The sequence below is a fragment of the Passer montanus genome, unplaced genomic scaffold (assembly GCF_014805655.1).
Source record: "Passer montanus isolate IOZ18808 unplaced genomic scaffold, ASM1480565v1 scaffold4, whole genome shotgun sequence".
Classification (NCBI taxonomy): domain Eukaryota; kingdom Metazoa; phylum Chordata; class Aves; order Passeriformes; family Passeridae; genus Passer; species Passer montanus.
Window position 1 is genome coordinate 3,812,114 of NW_024368818.1, and position 10,345 is coordinate 3,822,458.

General features: G+C 42.9%; 1 protein-coding gene across 4 annotated transcripts in view; it reads left to right on the plus strand.

The window, feature by feature from the left end:
- Positions 1 to 10,345, plus strand: part of SPATA13 (spermatogenesis associated 13) — a 73,033-nt gene that overhangs the window by 17,203 nt on the left and 45,485 nt on the right. For 2 of the 4 annotated variants that reach the window (XM_039718562.1, XM_039718565.1), the window contains exon 1: positions 9,283 to 9,379. The exons of the other annotated variants lie outside the window; for them this stretch is intronic. The gene's annotated coding sequence lies outside the window, so the exon portion shown is untranslated. Of the gene's footprint in view, positions 1 to 9,282; positions 9,380 to 10,345 lie in introns of those variants that run through there. 4 annotated transcript variants of the gene reach the window in all.

Sequence of the window (10,345 nt, forward strand, 5' to 3'; positions counted from 1 at the left end):
CTTGGTCATATGCTAATTGCTTTTCATTACTATGTGTTAGCAAAGCTGTTTAATACTCACTATAAAGCCTGGATTTCACTCTCTCTCATTTAATACCAGGTTAAATCTGAACTAATAAGCTCTCAAAAGCTTAGACGTTCCAGTAAAATGAGATTTGGCTAAAAATTGCTTGTTGGTTTCTACTAGTAACAGTGCTGTAGCTTTGGGGCTCTAGGCAATGAGAGGAGCAAGACTTGGAAGAGAGAAAAGAGGATATACTTCATTGGGATGCTGAATTATTTAGCAGAAGTCTTACTGTAAACCGTAGGAAGGGTTTCCTAGCCTTTGGAACAATGAAAGATGTAAAATTTTGAATAATTTCCAAGTTTTTATTTGCATGATGTATTTTGATTAAGTGTTGGAAAATCAAGCCATAGAATATTGTGCATGGAGCAGCATGATTGTTATTTCAGTATTTCTCAGGCAACAGTATCTGCAACTCTGAGGGCTGAGCACTGAACAGGAGCTGCTTATGAGCTGAATAATAGCAGGATTTCTCCCAAATGAAGCCTCTTCTCTTTGCCTGGTACAGTGAAGTATAAAGATGATCCTGCAGCCTGCTGAAATTGGCTGGTTACAAAGGTGCACCTCCGGCTCTTTGGTTAAAACAATTATTCTGGAATGTACTATCTGTGGCTCTTCAGGACTTTCAGAGTTAAAACTTTCATGTAAGTCTTGTCGCTGCTAGGAAAATTACCAGATGCTGACAGGGGGTGTCAGCAGTGCCTCAGCTGAACATATGCTGCATATGGTTTGGCTGCAGGCACAGACAGGGAGGCCCTGTTCCCTGCTGCTGCAGAGACTGCTGAAAACAGGCTTTAAACCAACTGATTCCAGCACAATACTAAATGTTAGCTTCTATGCAGTGTTCATCCTACCAATGAGACTGAATAAACTACTCAAGTATAGATTGGCCTGCCAAGATTTTTGCTGCATCAAGAAAGGAGACAGCATCTTTACCGAGCTGTTTTACAAATGGTTGTTTTGAGGTACACAGCAATCCTGATTGCTGTGCATTGTGATTATATTTGTACTCTTCTGTGGTGAGGCTGGAATTGAAACTGAATCAGAGATTGAACACAAAGCAGTTTAAAATCTCTATTTACTGTAATGATTGATCATAATCTCTGAGTCTGACACAACAATACATCATAAAAAATGATATTAACTGTTTTCTGAAGAAAGTATTTCCCTGTTTTTCCAGATAACACAGTGAAAAATACTTCCTGTTTGTGATGTTACCCCGGAATTCGGAGATTATTTGTGTCTCTTGTATGAACCTGCTACAGGCACCCACCCAGCACCACCACTCACACACCCACCTCCCACCCACACATTCTGGCACCCTGTGGCAGAAACACAGCACGTGGGGAATTGCTGAGGTCAACTGCATGTTTCCCCAGCCTTTTCCAATTCACAGCACTCTTGAGCAGCTCCTGAGAAAAATTTCAAGTCTGGACCCATTTCAGGAGTCCTGTTGGTTGTGGAAAGCATTTTCACTCTCATTCCCGCCCCACCCCCCTGCCCTTGGATGCTTACTTCCACCTCCTGCCCAGCAACAGCTCGGGTGCAGCCAGGGGAGCTGCTTCAGGTCACAGCCTGGTGGGAAAAAGCAGAAGGCATGTATAGCATCTCTCCCTTTAGGTGGTAGCATGCTCTTAGATTGGCAGGAGCCACCAATTCTACTTTCATCCTTAGAGACCAAGTAGTTCAATGGAGTTGATGTGAACAGGATCAAGTGATCTGTGGGGAGCAACAGCATCTCTGGGTCAGTGTGTAGTAACCAGACAAAAAGGCAGCCACTCCTGTCCTGGCATAGAAATTATGTTTGCTGAATTATGTAATGAAAGGCAAGAGGTGGGAAGAGATCTGGCTCGGGTATTCAGTATTGCTTAGATAAAAGACAGACCCTGGAACAGAATTTGTGCAAACTGCCTCCCTTTTGTACTGGAACTGGGAACATGGCTCATATCTCCAGCTTAGTAGTTTAATTATGTACCCCAGCATGTTGAGGGAATGGCTGGTAAGGTTTTCCTCAACTGATTTTCTGAATCTGAAGTGTAAGGTCTTTTTAAAAATGACAGTGTCACTAACTGAACCAAAAGAAAGACAACTCACCAACATAAATTAAATTATTTAAAAAAAGAAAGGTACAGAGCTATCCTGTGCTGTTACAAGATGTAAATTATTAGCCAAATCTGCAAACTCCAGTTTAGAAGATTAATGGACCATCATCAAAATAGTCATTTGAATCTTGAAACAGGCACTTGAATCTGAACATGACGACTCCTTTTAAAAAATGGAATTTAGGGTTTGTCCTCTGCACGGGTAGATAATGGATTATTTTCCCTATGTGTACACTTTTTATAGCTATCATCATTGTAAGCATCAAAGTGCCAGAGGAGCATTGATGGATTGGTCCTTGCAGACCCATAGGTTATAAGGCACTACTCCTATCATCACATATTTTACACAGATGGCACTTAAGCTGAGAAAAGTATGCTGAACTGCCAAGGTCAGAGAGAAACAAAATCCAGAATCTGTCTTCTCCAGCCTTAGGGAAGATGTCATAAAAACATCTCTCCTGCCTGAAATGGTTGTTTCCTTTTTTTCAGATAATTTACCATTACTTTTCGTGGTAGAAGAATACGGAGTTGTTTTTCTACTAGTTATAGGAATATGTGTCTGAATCAATGGCCATAAAACGTGGTGCACTGGTTCCAGTTCCCCCACTTCAGGCAGTTATATAATTTGGTACCATAGATACACATAACTAACTCCATCTCAGGCAACTAAAGCTAGAATTTCTTCCTTGCTGTTCTAATAGGAAGGCAGTTGCTTGACTACAGTGTTCTGATCTTAAAAATAATCTGATTTCCTATCAAAATGTGACAAACTTGAGCAGCTGCCAGAGGTAGTCAATATGTGTTATTTGTATTGATTCCTAGAAACAATTGAAATATTACAAAAACATAAGACTGCAAGATATTTCTTTTGGTATACTGCAGATAAAAGCTCTAATTTAATATGTATGGGTCTCTTTAAAACAGGATAAGTAAACTAGTCAAAAATTTTTGTCTGGTTCTCTGTCCAGACAAATTTTCGAATGGCATTGTGTGTTTTCTGCATCTTTAAAATTAGGTAATTCTTTTGTGGACAAAATGAATAGACAGTCTGCTTAATGTGATCATCCATGCCTTAAAAAATATTTTTGAGTTTAGTACTAATAATGAAGAAAATTAGTTACTACAACAGCAGAAAAACTGAATGATGAACATTAGATGGAGGTTTATAATTGCTTTGAAGTTTTCTGGCAGGCTAAATTCAAAGAAGAAATGTCATTGAAAAGACCTAGCACATAAATGTTGTTGTAGCCCTTGTCACCTGCTTTGCTCAGATTATTATTTTCTAACTTTTCTGATCCAAGGCATTCTTGATAGAGTAAATTCAACCAAAAGTAGAAATTGACAAACTAAAGGTAGAATTAGCAAGATGATCTTTTTGGCTGAAAGAGAAACATGGTGGAGATGGTAATTCAATCATCTGGCATAAGAAATACAGCCAGGAATGTTAGTTTACTTCAGACTGTAACAAAGATAGCAAGTTTGTCATTGTAGAGAGAGACTAAAGAAAGAAAAGTATTGGTACTAATTGAGAAATAAACCCTGAGGAACTGTGTGGTTCTTGAAGGCCATGAATCAATACCACCTAGGAACCCCCTAACAACAGGATGCCCTAATCCTTCCCACCAAGTGCAACCTGTTTTCTTTCTTTCTTAATCTTACTGGAATATTCACTGTTCTTCTCTCATGAGCATATCAAAAGCTGTAATTGGTCAGGGTTTTTTGCTCTGGCCAGCACAAGGTCTGCAGCCACACTGTAACCAGGTGGGAATTTCTGTAGTGTCACTCTGGCTAATTATTCTGTTGACCTGTTATTTTGTTATAATAAGCATCAGAAGCAAGATGATCTTATGTATTTTGGCATAATTTCCATTGATGAGTCATCATTCCTAACACTGTCCACTACCTGCTTCACTTTTCTATTATCTGATGGACACTATGCCTCTGCAGCACTGCTGTATCTGTCTTCCCTTCAGCACAGCTCAATATTTATGTGAGCACAGACTGCTGCTTGTGATTCCTCCCTGAGCAGAAGCACAAATCACCAGCACCGCTCCAAAATCAAATAAACCCACGCACGGCTCCTTGCAACGGCTCACACACAAAAATGCTCCTCACTTTCACTCCAGCTCCTGGTCTGAGTCATTCATTCACCCACTGCAGGTGGTCCTCTGCCCTCAAACTCCTCAAGACTCTTTCTCTATGTATTTATTTTTCCATGCTTTTTTCCCCCCTTCTTGTTGCATAACAAAGTGCCTTCATATCCTCAGGTAATTTTGGAAGAACAGTTTTGAATAGGGAAGAGGGGATGGCAGGGTAATTAAGCGGGTGGGGAAGAAGGTTGATAAAGAGCTGCTAATAGTCACTTTTACATGCTGTTATTTCGAGCAAGGAAAATAAATACAGAATGGCTGCAGTGACAGCAGACTGCAGTGAGTGTGACATAGGAAAGGATGGCAGCTTGAGCAGAACAGGAAGAGAAAGCAAAAGGCTGCAGAGTAGGACAACTCCAAGTCTGAAATCTTGCCCGTTTTTCCCAACTAGTCCACATCACTTTAATGTACATCCATCTAACAGAAAAGCTAACATTTTTCAAGATAAGAAGAAAATAAAAAATATATAGTGAAGGGAAAAATTAAAAAAAAAAGAAAATAAAAGAAAGAAATTCTTGACTAATCTCTTTTCCTTCCTATTTCTGTCAACTTTTCATCTCCACAGTCCTTTTTCTTCCTACTTCTTATACTTTGTGAGACACAAAATAAAGGTGGAATTCAGCCTTCCTAATTGGTAACTGGAAGTCTTCTTTATGTTAAAAAACAATGATCTGTTTATTGGAAACTGCTCTTCTGTAGTACCAGCCATCTCTCCATGTCATGCTGTCTGAATAATGCCTCTTGAGGATGGGGAAGAAGAATAGCATTGCAGTCAGACCCCGTGGGGTTATAAATAGCATTCTAGCAGCCTGAAAGGCTGAAGCCATCATTAAGTTGCATGCAGCTGTAGTGGTGTAGGTGGGTGAGTAAGAGCAACTCAGAGATGGGATAATGGTAACCTGGTACACAAGGGTCATTTTTCATTGGTGGCGTCACTCCGTTGGGTTATTGTGCTCTCCCTAAATTAGGTCCCTGTGTTTAAGAGAGCTGAGCAAGCTCAGCCTTGCAAAGCACATTTAAAAGAAGATTAGAAGGGAAAACAGTTTGTTGTGTATTGTGATTTATACCAAACTGTGATAAACTTTTCTCACTTGGGTCAGTAATTGCTTTTATCAGCTTGCTTCCAAATGCAAATGGAAGGACCTTTAGGAAGCTGCACACCAGCCTCCTGCATGTGGGCAGTGGGGACTTTCACTGGCCAAATCAGGAAGCTGATGCAGCAATCTAGCTCAGGCTGTCCTTTCAATGTTTTTCTTAGCAATGTGATTCATTTTGTCATCTTGGATGTTTTCAGTGCCAAGATGACAAAGGTCTTGGTTTTGGAAAATCCGTTTCCATTTATTACTATTAATTTGCTTGCAGACATACAAAAAATGGAAAAATCCTACCCTAATTTCACATTGTTTATATTAAAAAAAAAAAGAAAATTAGCTAAGTTACTTTGAGCTTGCATACACAAACATAATATTCTTCACTCATTTCTAAACAAAGAAAATTGAGGTCTTGTTCCTACTCCCAGTGAAGTTGGTGGGGGAGTTGCCTTTAACTTCAATAGGTATGTGACTCAGCTTAATTCCCCCTGTGGGACCTGCCAGTATGTAAAGATTCCTTGGGGGTTAATTGCTTGCAGAAGAGACTTTGCCTGGGATCTAAAAGGAAGGTGCAAATTGCACAACTGGAGCCTTAGTTATGTACTGAAGCCTGGAAAAGACACTGTCATTTAAAGCAAAGGGATCTCTTTTTTCAGCAATTCTACATCTTAATAATTAAATTTGGTCATTCATTAATTTAGAGTGTATCTTAGAGAGTCACTTCCTTTGCCACCTTGCCCAGTAGCTGTGGAAGTAGGACAAATGCTTTTATGTTTTACTGAAATTATTATTTTTGGCTTTTTTTTGTTTGTACTCTCAAGAGTCATTTTAAACAAAAATTCTACTTTGAAGCAGACTTTTACAAAGTATTTATAAAAGAAACATCAAAAAATAACTGTTGTGGGAGTGGAAGAGAGGATTTCTAAACTAAGTAGATAGAAGCATTCTTATTCAGACTTTTCAGATTTATGTGTAATTTCATTATATAAATGTGCCCTTTGCTATTCTGAAAAATCTAAGAGATGTATCACTACTAGTTAAAAGCTGGGGGAAGGTTGTTCCTTCATCGTTAAAACTCTATATTCATTCTCCCATGTCACATTTTTTGTAATCCTTTCCCACCTGTATTACACTTGGAATAATCCTTCTCACTCCTTGTCACATGTGCATTAAACCTCTTTTAAAGAACAGATTTAGAGCTTCTAAAACAAGCATTTCATTTTTGTTGTGCTAAGTGTGATGTCAAATCACTATTAGAAATCTCACGCATATACCAATCTGGAATTTCTTCTGGAAGTTCCTTCTTTCATAAATTGCTGTACTTAGTCAACCATAACATGTACTGCTGGCACTGGCCCTCCGTTCACTGCAGCTTTTGTTGTTCATCTGGAGGCAAAACATTAGCCTGTAAATAACAGAGTATATAGCTCAGTCTTCCAGAAATACCCATGCAAGTGTTATGGATTTGTTTGCATTAGCAAGGATTGTCAATGGCAGATGGTAATAGTACTCGCATTTTGCTTTTTTAGGATTGTTGAAAAACCTTAATACAGGAAGGACTAATCTGAAACTTTTGTTTGAGGAAACACTATGGCTTGTATGAAACTGAAAAGCTTTAAGTTTATAGCTGGAAAAGGGGTTTGCCTTTTTTTTCATGGCAGTTCAGTTGATAAATTCTGTTCTGTTCTAGTTTACTAGACCTTGGTGTGATGGCACCTGAACACTATATACAACTTATCAGCCGTAAAAGAAAAAAAAAAGAATTCAGATTAAGAAAAGATTTTGTTAATTATTGGTTCTCCAATACAGGAAGTTAATCCTGTTCTCAGACACACTCTTTGGTGTACTGCATCCAAGCTTCTCTGAATAGTATGCACATGTGGAATGGCTGACTGAATCAGTAAACCTGCAAGATTTAGAAGAGGGTTTTACCACTGTATCAGCAGAAAAGCTATGATGAACATGTCTGGAAGATTAAAACTATTTACTTTTAGAAACTTGACAAACGTCTAATTGACTAGATACAGTTATATCTGTAACTGCAATTTTCTTGGTATTTTCTTCCTTAAATGTAGTGACATTTAAAAATCACAACATGTAATATAAATTCTTATTATCAAAATGAGTTTTAGTGTGGCTTTCTAAGGAAATTAAGCTTTTGTGAGCACTTTGTTAATCTGTCAATACCTTTGATAATTTCTAGCTCTTCAAGCCTGTTTAATCTGTTGATGAACTTCAAACACATTTAAAGGATGGTTTCAGATCTCAGTTATCAGGATTTCTTAAGTTTCCAAAACACTGTTTGCTGGATAAAGGAAAGAACCAAATTAGTGTCTCAATTCAACTTTTCTCTGCTTTGTCTTTCTGTCCAGCTGGTCAATAGAGGACACCTAAGGAACTGAAAGTTCCTTTCTCTGAGTGGGCAGAGGTTGCGGATTAAAAAGTATATTCAGAAGGAGGGTGATGCATATACCTGGGATATCTCTGGAAAGAAACTTAAAGGAACATAGGAACACAAACCCATTGAAACTCAGGGCTGAATAACGCTGTTAGAAGTTTCTAAGTGACCAGCACAAATCCTTACAGATACCAGGGAGGCTGTGAGACAAGTTTTTAAGAACTGTTGAAAGGGGCTTTTAACTTCTGACACACTTCTTGTCTCATATAAATGAAATTTTCCTCATAATGTTGCCACTGAGGTCCTTCTCTTGCTTGTTTAACCAACTTCACTGAGTTTGCCTTCAGAAATGTCTCTTTTCCAAGGTCTGAAGCAGATACTTACTCTCTGCACTGACCCTAGAACTTCCCCAGGCTGTCCCAAGCTAACACAGATCACCAGCCAAGGTCCATATGGACCCTCTCCATACAATGTCACCATTTTCAGTCTTAATCTGCATTTATTTCTCCTTTGCTTCCCATGCCCAGCACTGTAAAGCAACCACCTTGCCCTCTCATTTGAGTCATTATTCCAAACTCGCTCCTTCCATGGGATGCACCAGAAAAATGTGGCTGCAAGCGCAGGACTGGTGGCAGGCTGTGCCTGCTGCTGCTGACTGCTGGAGACTTCTGTGTTCACTCCCAGTTATTTGCTACCTCATTTGACCTGCATCCCTTAAGCCCATTTGTTTGCCTCATTCCCTAAGTACACCTTGCCTTTGAGAATGTGTCTGTACTGCTCTCCAGAGAATTAATTACACTGCATGTGCAGTCACACCAGTCTCGGAGGAGAGGCAGTGGGGCTGGTGCCCTTCGTTAGTTCTTTAGGGCATCTGCTCTGCCATGCAGTCTGTCTTGCCTCAATTTCCCTTGGTATCTTACCTGAGCTTCAATAAAATTGTTGAAATTATATCTACAGTTCCAGTCCAAGTGTAGAAATATTTTTTGAACAATAAACTTTCTGAGCAAGGGCTACCAGTTTGTACAGATCTTTTGCCAGGAGTCATGACACAGGGCTTTAAGTCACTGTCTCACAAAATTTTCCTTGTAGTATATGAACTCTGTTCAGATTGTGCATAAAATGTTGTTTCTGCTGTTAAGTTTGAGGAATAGCAGCAAGCCAAAAAGTTGTCCAGGTTTTGGACAGAAATGGAGCCTGGGAACCAAGCGTGAGTTTGGTCAATGAGCCGTGCAAGCTGCACTCGTGAGCAGGGCATACAGACCTAGGGACGGAGAGGCGGGGCGGGGCACCATCGAGGAAATGTTTAAGCTCCTAAACGTGACCATCGCTGCGCGGCCGTTTGCTCCTCCGCCGGCGGGAAGGAAGGCAGGCTCCTTCCAGCGAGGGGCAGCGCCGGAGCCCCGGCGGGAGGCAGCGGGGCGGGCGGAGCGGACCCGACCCTGCCGGGCGCGGGGCGGCCGGGGGTGCGCGCCCCGCCCCGCTCCGCCCCGCCGGGCGCCGCTGCCATAGCGATGCGGGAGCGGGCAGCGGCCGGGACGCGCGGCGGCGGCGGCGGGGAGCCCCGGCTCTCCCCAGGTAAGGGCGCTGCTGTTTCAGGCTCCACGCTACGAGCTGGCTTTTTCATCTTATCTCGTTGTGTTTGTTCTCCCGCCTCTCCCCCCCTCCCACCCCGCGCCCCTTCTGCCCGCTCAGGTGCAGTTTCTCCCAGAGCCGCTTTCTCTGGGAACTTTCTGCCGAGAGCAGCGTCTTGTGCTGGTTTATCGTTCGATGTTTTCTTTCCGCGTGGAAGGTTGCGAGCGGTGCCAGGGCTCAAGGGCCGGCCCAGGGTTGGGTGGCCGGCGGGCTTTTGTCCGGCCGGGGAGCCGCGGCGGCGGGGCTCGGCCCGGCGCTGCCCTGCCTTGCTGCCCGGCCGGCTGCGCCGCGACCCCGTCAGTAGCGCCGATTAAAAACTGCGGCGGGGGATGTTCCGGGCGTCTTGCTCTGAACCGTGAGCAAATCCTTTTATCCGCGGAGGAGCCGAGGCTCGCAAAACTTTCAAAGTGCGCTCCGGAGGGAGCAGCCCGCAAGGCAGCGGGCACGGGCTCCGCAGCTGCCGCGTTTCACGTGGCCGTGGGGCTGGCTGTGCGGGTCCCGCCGGGCGCCCCGCGGTGTCCCCGCGATGGAACCCCCGGCGGGCTCCTGCACCTCCTGCCGCCTCGCCCAAACTCCCCGTCCCCGCTGCTCTCCGACCCCCCGAGGCCCTTGCGATGGGAAAGAGACAAAGAAGGGTCCCGGGCTGCTGCCTTCCCCAAAGCACAGCTGTACACGTTCTCTCCTTGTTTCGGGTGAGGGGGAAATGCCCCCCGCCGCCCCCATGATCCCGCCGACAGTGACAAGTTTTCGAAGATCCCACTGCTCCTTGTTGAGAGAGCCGTGCTGTGAGCTTTGTTTTTAAGGTGGAGCCAGCTTCAGACTGGGCATCCCAGTGGTTTTCGGGGCATTTCCCATGGTGGGGAAAACGCCTGCCTGGCTAAGACCCCTGTCTGGAGCAGGAGGCGCATG